Raw genomic sequence first — 13,826 nt, forward strand, 5'->3', positions numbered from 1 at the left:
CTCGTACACTTTGGTGTACAGGGAAGAATCTAGATTGAATGCCACTTACAAAAACTCCACTTCTGAGGTTGGTGTTGCGTTTAGTAGTATTCGCCAGGACTGCCCTGTAATGCCAAGGTGATACAGCTTAAGAAACAGGCCATTGTGCTAAACCGTATCAAAAAATCTTTTCTTGTCTATAAATGCAGCATAGACTTTGCTTCCCAGTTCAAAATTATGGCATATTGATTCCGTTTGGTTGAACTATGTTGTCGTGCATCCGATTCCACTTTCATAACCCTGTTGTTTATGATTTGGAATCGTGATGTTGTTTAGCCTGATCCAGTATGTTAGTCTGTTGTGCAAAAGTTTCACAAAGGGTTTATAAATGACAGGGAGCAGTGTTATTGGACGATAATTTCCGAGATTGTTCTTTGGATTGTTGCCTCCCCCACCCCACCACCCTTGTGGACAGGAATAATTATTCCTGATTTACAACTTGGAATGAAACCGAGCTTTAGCATTCCATTGAACAGATTTGCTATATGTGCTGTTAAAGCTTGTCCACCACGGATGATGTGTTCGTTTTTAATATTGTCATCTCCAGGAGCTTTTAACTTCTTGAGGCTGTTAACTATTTTGCTTATTTCACTCTGGGTTACTGGTTCTTTCGGAGGTTCAGTGTGTTGAAAGGATTCTGATTCTAATAATTGGGATAGGTTTGAATTTGTGGTGTTTTAGAATTGTGTACTGTTTCATTAAAGTCAGCAAAAACATTGCCTATGTCGCCAGAATCCCAAATATCTGTGTTTTGTTATAGGTGCGATAAACACAGTTGTTTTTCCGAAAGCTTTTAACGTTATACTCATATACATTTTAAAATTCCTGAAATGAATTTTCTGTAAATTCTTGAATAGCTTTTCGTTGAGCTTTTCGAAATTCACGTTTAAGATACTTATATTTCGTATAACTTTCGTGTTCTAACCCTCTTGGACGACCTTCATTTAGGCGTCGTGCTCGTCTTTGAAGGCTGTGAGCATCCTTCAGTTCCTGTTACCAGTAGGTTTAGTGTGAGGGTTGAATTTTGATAAAGGTAGAGTAGCGGTGCTTGCTTCTGTGATGTGTTGGGATAGATGATCTACATCACTAGTACCGGCAGTATCGTCGATGGGCCTTGGCATATGCAGTTCCATGCTTAGTAATAGTGTATCTTGGTATTCTTTAAGTATTTTTTCATCACATTTTCCCATGATACCATGGGCTTCTGTGGTGTGAAATCAGCATCTGGATGATAACATACATCGAGTGAGACAGAGACTGGCAGGTGATCTGAGAAATCGTCCTCTGGGTGAATCAGAAAATCTTTCACAAATTGTTGGTGTTCCCGTGGCATGAGAACAAGATCTAATATTGATTGTGAGGGGACAACGGTATATGGTAAGGAGTCAGTATTCTGAATAGCTAAGTTATTGTTGTTGAGGAAGCCTTGTCGTAGGACTGATCTCCTTGTTTCTGTAACAGAGTTGTGGTCTTGGAGTTGGTTGTTGAAATCGCCAACGAAAAGTACCATTCCTTTACTTTCATAGAAATCATATAAGTCCTGAAGTATGTCAGTCTGTTACTCCAAAACTTCATATCCATAAGAGGAAGTAGGCATATAGACACCCAACATATAGAATGTGGGCAGGTTTCTAACTTTCAGTTCAATCCCAGTTATACGAGAGCTGTTGATAGCATCAATATATTTAACATATGGGATCTGCGATGACTTAAACAATATAGCAACTCCACCTTCACCACGATAGGAATTTGCAGAAACGTTTCGGTCAGATTTCACAAATGATGAGTAACCTCTTACAGGTCACATCACATTAAATACGAAATAATTTAAATAATTTAAATTGAAAAGTCGAAGTATTTCCTATTTATTGTTCAAAGTAGCACCATACATTTCACTGGAAAGAAGTCAAACGTCTTACCCTCCAATCTATGTTCCAATCTCTCCCGGTTTTCAGCTTAACTAAACCCAAGTCCTTGATAAAAGGAGCCAAACCTTGTACAGGGCTCCAAATAACTTTTAGGGTGTGTGGGTGAGGTTACACTTGATATTGCAAGTGGGGGTGTCTTGGGCATTTTGAATGAGTACTGACATATTCTTGTGTGAGCGAGCCGGTGATGTGGTTTGTTATTTATAGTATTAAACAACTATTCAGCTATTAAACTTTTATATATGTTAGACGTACAAATGAAGTTATGTGTAAACATGATATGCTTGAAATCCCATACCATGCAGTACGCCCTTTCCTTTTACACTGCTTGTAGGGACCATGTTACAATAGGTTAAAAAATGGTATTTCCAAATTTTAAATTAATAATAATATTAAAAGATCGCAACGATACCGGTGTTATGCTGGTTTCCATGGTCAGGTTCTCTTGGTTTGGTTTAATTTCAATTTTCTTTTACTGTACATAAGATAAATGTGACATGTGTGTGGTGCCCTTAAGTGCACAATAGTCTTAAGTGCACAGAAAGTATTAATATTCATCAGTGGGCGGAGCTTATGTGACTGCGTCACAACACACGTGTTAATATATCTTCAGTAACGGCTGTTATGCTTAAACCAAATACGTTTATACATTATGATATCAGCATGTGAAAATGGTACATTGTCTAATGGCTTGAAACAAAACAGAAATCATGGGTTTCTGCGTGTATAGATACGCTAGACTGATAGTACTATTTGCTAACTGCGAAATATTAGTAGCGTTTTTCCTTCTGTGTCTGGTCGCTTGTTGATTCTGGCGCCATGATCACATCTGCACACTTGCAATGTATGAGTCCAGTATTGTCAGAAATTGAATCATGTCGACTTCCAAGATGACTCATACATTGTCAGACACTAAACCCTGTATAGGCTTTATATATGATTCGAATACAATATTCAATGCAAAGCGGCGCCAGTGCTGGTGGATATGTGTGACGACGACTGCGACAACGGCGACGATGATGATCGAAGCTTTAATAAACTGTTCTACACGACGTTCCTATTTCGTCTTATGTCGTCCCAGGGCCTGATAACTTGAGATTAGGAAATGCATCTCCTTGACATTAGGAAATCGCTTGCATACACTGCAGACAGACATGCCAGTTATAAGTATATATAAAAGTACACACGTGCAGCATGTGTAAGCAGAAAAACTGGCGTTGTGCTCCCACACAAGTAACACAAGTGCAAATCAGTCCCAAGATTTTATTGGCATTCAACAACGTCCATAGGAACGCGGATTGGAGTGCTCTTGGCAAACTTGCTTAAGTATTTAGTGAACTGACAATCGGACTGTCTCACTCTAGCGTTTGGGCAATATAAGTATAACGGGTCTGTTTACCGATGGGAATAAATCATGATAAACACAAAACCACTATCACTCTCCGGCTCTATACATACATCAACGTCATCAATTAAATACATATTAATATTAAAAGGCTAATGCTTTAAAACCATGGGGGTGGGGCTCGAGGTCCATTCACAAAGTACATGCTTCACCATCAAAGCAATCGGCAAGCGCGCATGAATGCATAGCGCGCCTTATAATTACTTTTATGAATAATGCCACATAAACAAATAGTGATGTTTCCTGAGCTAGAAAACAAACTTACTAGCTTTGACTTTCAATGTAACATGTTACTTTGCATTCTCTAACGACCACGCTTTTGTCACCAAATTTAATTGTTATCAGATATATTCGAGTGTATTTATGTTGAATATTCTTAATTTTCTAGCTGTGTGAGAGTGACATGAAGAATAATTTCAACGAATATTCTAATGATGAATGGACGTGAACGCGTGAAATTGTCCAAAATATGCGAGTTCCTGCACTCAAAAGTTCTGTTCTAGTTAGATGTACAAATCTGCATGGAGGCCAAAATCGAGAAAACTACGTCATCTGTAATGTTTTGGAATACTGTAATATAATCATAGGTTGTTACTTATAAGATGGTAGGTCAAAATCTTCTGTCTGTCCAACCGTTGTCCGAACTTCGGTCAGTTTGCCCTTCGCCATCGATACGTACGTAAAATCAAAAGTATATATGTTGCCCGTGATGATCCGGGTTATAATAGGTCTTAAGTCAACCCATGCTTGCCATAAAAGGCGAATAATGCTTGTCGTAGGAGGCGACTAAATTGATCGGGTGGTCAGACTCGCTAACTTGGTTGACACATGTCATCGGTACCCATTTGCCCAGGCAGACGCTCATATTGATTACTGGATTGTTTGGTCCAGACTCGACTATTTGCAGACCGCCGACATATAGCTGAAATATTGCTGAGTGCAGCGTCAAACTGAACCCACTCAATCACTCTGCTTATATGCATATCCACTACAGCGACGTGTTTACATAAAGCAGAGGACTGTTTACTTGAGCTATCAGAGATACATGATATCTATATGCATATGCACATGTGTTCTTAGTGCACATGTGTTCTTAGTTCACCGTGTACACTGCCCTCATGATAATGCAGCGAGGATCGCCATTAAAAGATTTTAATAGAAGTGTGGAACCGGTACATCCTGCCATTGTAGCAGCATCTCTTGTGTTTCCTCCTGTAATCCTTTGCCACGACACTCTGACAGACATTACATTTCCTAGTGTCATCCTTACAGGAACAGGTCTTGTTGATGAAGAGAAAGATCTCTCTTTGACAAGGGCGATCTCTCATAACGTGAACACTTCTGGTCCTAAACCATGATATTGAATTACACGAAATCTGTAACTCCACCGTTGGTTGAATTCCGTCCCTGAATTCTACATATACCTGCAGGTTGACTCTAACTAAATACATGTTCAAAACATAGCACGACTGTGATGCCATTAGTTAAAGCAGGGAGCCTATATAGAGAGTTATAGAGTATCCCTGGTTAAAGTTGTCGGAAATTTTACTATTAACCATTTGCATAGAGCTGTGACTTCAAATAAAATATACCTGCAAAAGTTCAGACATATACCCAGAACTCACATAATGAATAATATTCATAGCACACCAAATAAACATGCAAGTCTGAGAAATTACCTTTTTCGAATATCTATTGAGGAATCACTCTCTGTACTGTACGGCGTACAGCCACAATTTAACAAAGCCTTCTCTGAAACGATAACGGTGATTGATTCTTAAAGTTAACACTGGATTACTGTCATGATATAGAGATTATTAAATAAGTGCCCATGTCATACTATGTTTGAGAAACGAGGTTTATAGTCCGTTTGGCTCAAAAGGGGACCGATCAATTGCAATCTAACTAGAAAACTATTAAACATAGCATACTCAATGAAACGCTGATCATAATCGAAACATCATACCAACTCTGTGAGGTTTTTGCAGAATTTTTGTCCTAAAAATTAACTAGTTGTCTTAGAAACTATCATTAAAATATATGCACAATTCACTGTTTGTCCCCGTCTCTTCACTCCTCCCTCGTGACAAATAGTGAATTGTGTCACTATTTTAGTAATAGACTGTTAAACAACTTGCTTAGTTTTAAGACAAAAAATTCTGCTAAAAAAACCCCACAGAGTTGGTATGATGTTCCGATTATGATCAGCGTTTCATTGAGTATGCTATGTTCATAGGCGCTCGACACTCGTACATATTTGGAAGTATGACCTAAATATACAAGATAATCTTACATATTTAGGTCATACTTTCAACTATATATCAGAGCTAAGCGCCTATGGATCATGATGCCACGTCACCATGTCAAAATGACATTTTGCCCCTTGAGCTTCGTATGAAAATTATCAATCCAGATATTTTCGCGCTCGTGTGTAATGAATCGTGATATTTTGAGTGGAAACCCGCCGTCCGTGCCACCAGCTTCTGCTTTTGTTTTAATCCTAGATCTCTTAATTTAAAAAAGAAAATACAGATATAAGGCCTTCTTTAACACCACAATTCAAAATCGAATCGACAACAGACATATGCACTTGTTTACATACAAAGCCTCTGAATGTCGATCTGCTACAAAGGGAGGTAACTATACCAACACTTTGAACCCTGACAGCTGCCGCGCCTTATTTTGGTCAACACCAGCCAAGGGGCACAACTCAGGTCTTGCGCAATCCACACCTCTGTCGCAAACAGTCGTGTGACGATGAGCTGTAAACAATCCGGTGATCACAAATTGAGATGTGACACTTAGTTATCGACTGGCGTGTTCTTTCGACATTACCATACAGATCTTCACCAAGGTAAGTTGATGTCAGTGTTTCCTCCCAGATGTCGTGTCAGATGCATGCCTTTGATACAATGTCAATGATACAGTAGATCTACTCACTCAGAATCTTGAAAGCAAACACAGGTCCACCCATATCCACAGCTTGCCGGGTCTGGGTGGCTGATGTTCGCTGTCGTCTGCTTGCTATTTAAATTTCCTACCGGTGTCTGTCTATGTGTGGGTGTTTGATGTGGCTGTGATAACGAAAATTGCCAGGTGCTTTTTACCCATTGAAGAGCTGGTTTATGTGTGTAGCTGAGATACTGAAATAGTAGCAATTAAAGAATATGTCCTGATAATGATCCGTGAAGATCTGGGATAGAATTGATTTACAGTAGCCCATTCTTGTCGTTGAAGGCAACTAAGCTGATCAGGTGTTTATGCTCCATGACTTGGGTGACACATATCGTGGTGCCCCATTTGCGCAATGCTCATGATTTTGATCACTGGATCATCTGTCCCATACTCGATTATTTACAGACTGCTTACAGTTATGTTTGGACTTGTGAAATAATGTCCATCGACTTACATGTTATTTCAGTGTAACATAAACAATTTTCATGAAGTGAGTTCAGGAATCTATCTGAGTAAACTTTGACAGGCAAATGTGACATCATCTCTGCTCAGTGCACATACTTTCAGTTCGATTTTCTGACCACTATTTAACTCTTGACATCACATTTATCAACTTACATTTGGTTGACAATGCACAATCCCATAAGCTGTGAAAACATTTCATGGCGTTGTACATATGTTGATTAAATTGTTGTCATTCAACACAGGGGCTTGTATTGCTGAAAATAATACGTCCTGGGTCCAACAAGCATACACTGATATCCATACACATATAAAGAAGGATTTATATGTGTATGAATATCAGTGTATGTTTGTTGGACCCAGGACGTATTATTTTCAGCAATACAAGCCCCTGTTTCATTTGATAAATGAGAAAATGTGCAAAATTTGACTCAGATCTTATTAAAACTGTATTCATGACAATTTTTTATGCTTCACTGAATTAACATGCATATCTATGGAATGTACGTCTAAAGTCTGAATATGAGTGGCATGGGTCTGTAGCTGGAATATTGCAGTCAGTGTGAAAGTGATCTCACTCTCTCAATATGACAAATTTCAGCCACCATAAATTGCATTGGATTAGATTTCATGTAAAATGTTCATGATATGGGTTCAAACCAGGGGTTCAAAATTTGTTTGAAAAGCCACTTGCCACAAGTGCCTCTAAGAAAGTAAGTTGTCATGACTAATTTTCCACTTGCCCTGATTTCATGACATAATCAAGAGTGATAAATAGCAAAGGCAGATAACTCTACTTTATTAGCTACATTTTGAGCATATTTGAAATGAAATCCAAGTTTATTTGATGTTTTAAACCATAAGTGGAAACTATCAGCCCACGAACAAGTAAGATATCATTACTTGATTGCCCGAAATGACTTGTCTTGGGCATCGGGCGATAGGATTTTTGTTCAAACTATATTATATTGTTCAATGTAAATTAAATGTGCTGAACAGATTTTAATGGCAAGTGTCTAAAATTACATAATATGAAAAAAAATTGGCATTAGTTAAACTTTCTAGTATCTAAACAGTTCTGGGAATGATAGCATCATGCATGAAATAATTTCACATTATTCCAGTGCCTAGCTGTCAGCTTTTTTGCGTTCTGCTCAGGGCCCCTTTGTCATATATTCTTTTTCATAATCACAGACATTGTAAAAATATGTTAAAACTCAGTGTAACATGGGGCCTGTAGCCTCATGGCTAAAGTGCTGGCTCATGATGCAGACCCATATTTGATTCCCCACTTGGACTAAATGTCATTATGTATTAAGTCCATTTCTGGTGCCCTGATGAGATATTGCTGGAATATTGCTAAAATGGCATAAAATAAAAGTCACTCACTCACTCACTCACTCACACTGGTAAGAGTGAGGTCTACTGTAACAATAAAAAAGATACACTTGAAGAATCACTAATTGTTAATGATTTTACGCCTACTTTAGTTAATTATTCTAATTCTCTCGATAATATGTGGTCATTTGAAATGTAATAAGTATTTTCGTGAAAGATTTAATAAATAAATCATATGTTAGTTAGAATCCTAGAATTATTTATCATTTTATGTGACTGCTACCTGGTCGTTTTCCGGCCTATGGTGTCAGGGGACACTTTAGTTAATTATTCTAATTCTGTCGATAATATGTGGTTATTTGAAATGTAATAAGTATTTTCGTGAAAGATTTAATAAATAAATCATATGTTAGTGAGAATCCTAGAATTATTTATCATTTGTTTGTGACTGCTGCCTGGTCGTTTTCCGGCCTATGGTGTCTGGGGACACAGTTGTGATTGGTTTGTTTTCCGGACTACAGTGTTGAAGGAGTTAAATATTGATGAAGAGATTGCTTCAAAGGTATTAATATTGTGTCTTTCAAAATGTCAGTGTATGTAAACATACCACCAGCCAACTGTGTTTTCTGATTGCTTTTTCATTACAGATCTAACATCTTTGTAAACAATAATGTTTCCTGAACCATTGGCCAGTGTTATATTGTAGTGATTTGTTGGTGGAACGTCAGTATGAATATAGATTGTTATCTGTTAAGTCGTGTGTGTATGTGTGTGTGTGTGTGTGTGTGTGTGTGTGTGTCAGAGCTCCAGATAAAGTGTGTATTGGTGTATTTTATTCATTAAAAATCACATTTACTCAATTACAAATCTGGGAATACAAAAAATGCAAAAGAATTACTTAAAACCCAACAGGTGTATAATACCTTGCCTACTTTACTCATTGAACTGAAAAGACACTCTCTGTAAAAGTACTCAATTCTTTAAACTAGTGGGAGTATACGAAATGCTAGTTACTCCTCAAAAAATGCAAGGTGTCTGATGGAGACTGTGTGTAAGAAGAAAGGGTGTGTGTGTGTGTGATACACAATCACATACAGTCAGTTTCACAATGTAATGAGATACACGCTTGTATGAAACTCAAATCCACGCCTCACTACATTTGTCTCAGGCCTACAGTTTCTTGTGTCTGTGTCAGTCACTGTTCCTATCAGTACCAGGCATTAGCTGAAAGTCAGTTATTTATTCACTTGTGATATTTAGATATAACTTCCATTAATGATTACATATGTTCACCTTAACACCTGAAAGCTGTATCAGTGAATGTTGACATGTGACCATAGTCACCCTGGTATGACTGTGACAAGCCCTTATCAAGCAAAGATAAATATGAAAAACTTGACCCAGTATAATGACCAGTCTGGTGGTGATAACCAGGGATTAACCACAAACTGTGACAATGGGTCATTTTCAGGATTATTAAGCCATTTTTTAAAATTTAGAATGGGCCACTGCCCTTGTATCAATAGTAAGCTTGAAAATTTTAATGGGCCATTATTCTTCTAATTTATTCTAATGTGCAAAATGTCCCATGGCCCCTGCCTTTACCAGGTCATGGATAACACAACTAGACTTATAATATGTAGCATCTGATAGCCTTTGATTAGACACTGTCAAACACAACTGTCTCAAACATTGATGAGTTGAGTCCCATGAAGGTCCCGGGTAGAACAGGCCTTTAGCAACCCATGCCTAATGGGATCGGGTGATCAAGCTTGCTGACTTGGTTGACACATGTAATCGATTCCCATTTGCGAAGATCAATGGTCATGCTGTTGATCACTGGATTGTCTGGTCCAGACTCGTTTATTTACAAACCGTTGCCATACAGCTGATATATTGTGTGGCTTAAAACTAATTTCGCTCACTCACTCACGAGGGGAAGTTACCGTACTGGTGTCACAAAGTATACGCCAAGTTCCATGCGCATTCCTTCCTTGGTCATCCTTGGTCATCCTTGGTCAACTTGAAGTATTTACATCGGTCTCTGAAAACTCTGATGCGACTGTGTTTGAATGTTTATGCAAATTATGATGTAGAATAAGGACTCTTTCTGGCTCACAGGCAGCCAACAAGCTTTGAAAAGAGAGGCAGACTTTTTCAAAATGCTTTCTAAGACATAAGAGTTTTGTTTGGACTTCTAACATGTTTATTCTGGCCCCAATGTCTCAAAACAAACCTACGTTTTTAATCAAATTTCAAACTAAATTTGATAATTTTAAACAGCTGAATTTTTAACTCATATGCATTTTTAAAAAGTTAAGTAATCTATTCACCAAACTCAAATTGTCTACCATATTTCAGTTTAATATCAACATCAGTTCATTCTTTGAAATTCTTTTTCCTGCGTTTACTCAAATTTGTGTGAAAACTCTAACTTAAGTCAAAACTTAAGTTTGTTTTGAGAAATCCTGGTATACTGCCATGATGTTGCTTGAATATTGCTATAAGCACCTTAGAACCATTGTCTGTGTCTGTAGGTGTGTAGGTGGCGTATATTGTTTGTCATATGATGGTACTGTCTTCATCAACAGCAGAAAAATTAGTGTGGGTCAATGACTTGCTTGTATCCAAACGTTACTAATTAAACTGGTTATTAATGTAGTCTGTGTGCAGTGAAAACATACTGATGAATTTTACTGTAAACCTAAAAAGTAAATCAAAGTGAAATTAAGATTGCGAATCCTCATGCTTTTACCTTGCAAAATGAACATTTGAATCTGAGAATTTTATTCAACTTAGGATAAAGTGACTGAGAGACTTTAGTTTTACGCCACACTCGGCAATATTCCAGCTATATGGCGGCGGGCTTAGGATAAAAGTTTAACTAACGATCATAGTTTCAGTCGCCGTTACTGGTTTTGTACAAGGACAATGTTTAAAAACCTGAGCTTCAGTGAAGACTTTAGTGATGATGAGTATCAAAGTGGTTTTGCTCAGTTAGTCAGTCAAACCTCAGTTCTTAGTTGACAAGATACACGGTCATGCCCTCACATGCAGATGGTAAAATATTTTATAAACTTCCGCACATGGAGAAATCAACAACTTACATGCAGACTGAACTTAGTACACGATTCGTGATTCATCTGATCTTGTTTATATTATAGGTGAATATGTTGATTTAACACATTTGGAACATTTTGCAAATTATTTACAGCAATTATTCCACTAATACAATTGGCCACACGCATATTTTTGTCTGTCCACACTGCCACGAAACCAAAGACACTTGACAGTTTGGTTACAAGTAAATTGCTTTGTTAATTGAAAAGCATACTTGACTGATGAGTGAAGTAGAGTTGATACTATTGTCTTAACTTTGAGTTGAGTTAAGTGATTATCTGATTATTCCTAATTTCTGAGTGGCTTCCATTTGTGTGAAGTGTTGCAGTCAGTGGTGAGGCTTTGAGATGTAAATGTATGTAAACATACCTCCAGCCGTTTGTATTTCCTGACAGCTTTTTTGTCACAGATCTAACATCTTTGTAAACAATAATGTTTCCTGAACCATTAGCCAGTGTTATAATTTGTAATGTTTTGTTGGTGGAACGTCAGTATGAATATAGATCGTTATATGATAAGTTGTGTGTGTGTGTGTGAGTGAGAGGGAGAGAGAGAGAGAGAGAGAGAGACGGAAAGAGACAGAGCTCCAGATAAGGTGTGTATTTGTGTATTTTATTCATTAAAAATCACATTTACTCAATTACAAATCTGGGAATACAAGAAATGCAAAAGAATTACTTAAACCCAACAGGTGTATAATGGCTTGCCAACCTTACTCAATGAACTGAAAAGACACTCTCTGTACAAGTACTCAATTCTTTAAACTAGTGGGAGTATCTGATTTGTCACCTTTGTGAACAATCATGTTTCCTGAACTGCTAGCCAGTGTTATATTGTAGTTAGTGTTGGGAATAAGAACCAAAACACAATTGATTACCAGAGGTCTTCTTTTTGAATTCGATTATAATTGAAGTATACACATTTTCTTTTGTAATCACCAATTTTAAGGAGTTTTCCCAGGTTTTTCTAATTATTTTTTTTTTCATAACTAATATGAATTATATGCATGCATGAAAGAAAGACAGTGGAATTGTAATTAGGAGATAAACATCATGTGTTGGCCAATTTCCGGATGTTATTGAATATTTGAAGTACGGGAATGCATTTCGAACCAACGGCGTAGGGGTAAGGGTACAGAAGTGAAGTGTCATCAGCTGGCCGTTTCAGCTGGTTCCCATGGTAGCATCTGGAGTTGCTCATTTGTGACGTCATTCTAACTTTACGTCACAATATGATTTGAATGACGTCACCACTGTTGATGACACAACAAAACAATTGTTTACGTGTCAATACGCAGTGAATAGTCTTGCAGTTTTCTGGGAATCTAATACCATTTGATCATGTTTTTCAACCAATCAGATTACAGAACACAGTGACTTTTGGTTTACAGTTGGACAATAAAGTGGGTAAAATTTTACAATGCGGATATTTTTACGCTTTTGAAATGTTTGTGCGTGGAAGTTTGTCAATTTTAGTGGTTAGTTTACTTCGTTCATGTGTGTTATACTAAAACAACAAAATTCAAATTAATCAAAAATGTGTTTTGTTGCAATCAATAATAATTTTCAATCCTTCGTTTGATGGATTTTTGGTTACTTTTGGATCATCGGAACACCACACATTGTGGTACTTTGTTGGTGTAATGGTAGTATGAATATTTATTGCTATACGATGTGTCAGCTTGTGATGACATTCATTGTTTGCTCGAAACTTTCATTAAGCTTGTTGCCTTCTTCATGTAGTGTTCTGACCTCCTTTCTTATCATTCCCCTCCATATCATTTGCCTTACCTGTTGATCTAGGTCATGGCTGGTCAAGATGGCATGTCACTAGAGATATATGTAGTTTCAATGTGTGACCACAATCGTCCTGAACAACCGGGGTGACTACAGCAAAGGAGTGAATCTCTGCTCATGATGTCAACCACGTGTTTGCTTGACCAGACCCAATTGCTTAGAGAGTACATGGTCGTTATTATGAAGGAGTGTTCTGGGATGGTTGCTATAAACGTAAACATGGTGTTTTGCAAGCCTAGGTGAGGGTATTGGTTGAGGTTGCGTAATAGTTCAGTAAGGGCTTGACGGTGTTTGTTGTGATGGACGTGGTGTATTGCATCACATACACTGAACAGGTCATATTTCAGGCATTCCTTATCATGGTTTATTCTCAATGATATCATAAACTGCGTAACCCCTGCTTGTCACGGTGTTACTTGAAGTACATTGCTAAATTCTCGTGGAATAATTTGTTCTGAAGGTTTGTGTTACCTTGTTCACAGACAGTGAGTTATCTAAACAACACCTCTTATTTATTCAGTTTAGAAACTGGTGTGTGGCAGTTGTTTCCCAACCAAAGGTTTGTTTTTGACAGACAGGGATCCATGTATAAGTTGTTTGTAACTTTTAATCTGCAGACTTACTTTCAGCAAGAGGTTTTGCAAACAGGGTTTGAAACAGTTGGGGCGTCATTAAATGTATATATACAAAGAGGATTGACACTGTGCCTCTACGCTATTATATAACTTAATTTTTTTCACGTCACTATGGGTTTGCTTCTAATGCAGCTGATTTCTCTGTTTA

General features: G+C 37.6%; 2 protein-coding genes across 2 annotated transcripts in view; one reads left to right on the forward strand and one right to left on the reverse strand.

Annotated features, from left to right (window-relative positions):
* LOC137284716 (UPF0764 protein C16orf89 homolog) overlaps window positions 1-13,826 on the reverse strand; it is a 441,860-nt gene that overhangs the window by 109,771 nt on the left and 318,263 nt on the right. The gene's annotated exons all lie outside the window — the stretch shown is intronic.
* The window catches only part of LOC137283680 (cholesterol transporter ABCA5-like), a 47,165-nt gene continuing 39,391 nt past the window's right edge, over window positions 6,053-13,826 (forward strand). The window contains exon 1 of the mRNA XM_067815327.1: window positions 6,053-6,226. The gene's annotated coding sequence lies outside the window, so the exon portion shown is untranslated. The remainder of the gene's footprint in view (window positions 6,227-13,826) is intronic.

The sequence above is a fragment of the Haliotis asinina genome, chromosome 5 (genome assembly GCF_037392515.1).
Source record: "Haliotis asinina isolate JCU_RB_2024 chromosome 5, JCU_Hal_asi_v2, whole genome shotgun sequence".
Classification (NCBI taxonomy): domain Eukaryota; kingdom Metazoa; phylum Mollusca; class Gastropoda; order Lepetellida; family Haliotidae; genus Haliotis; species Haliotis asinina.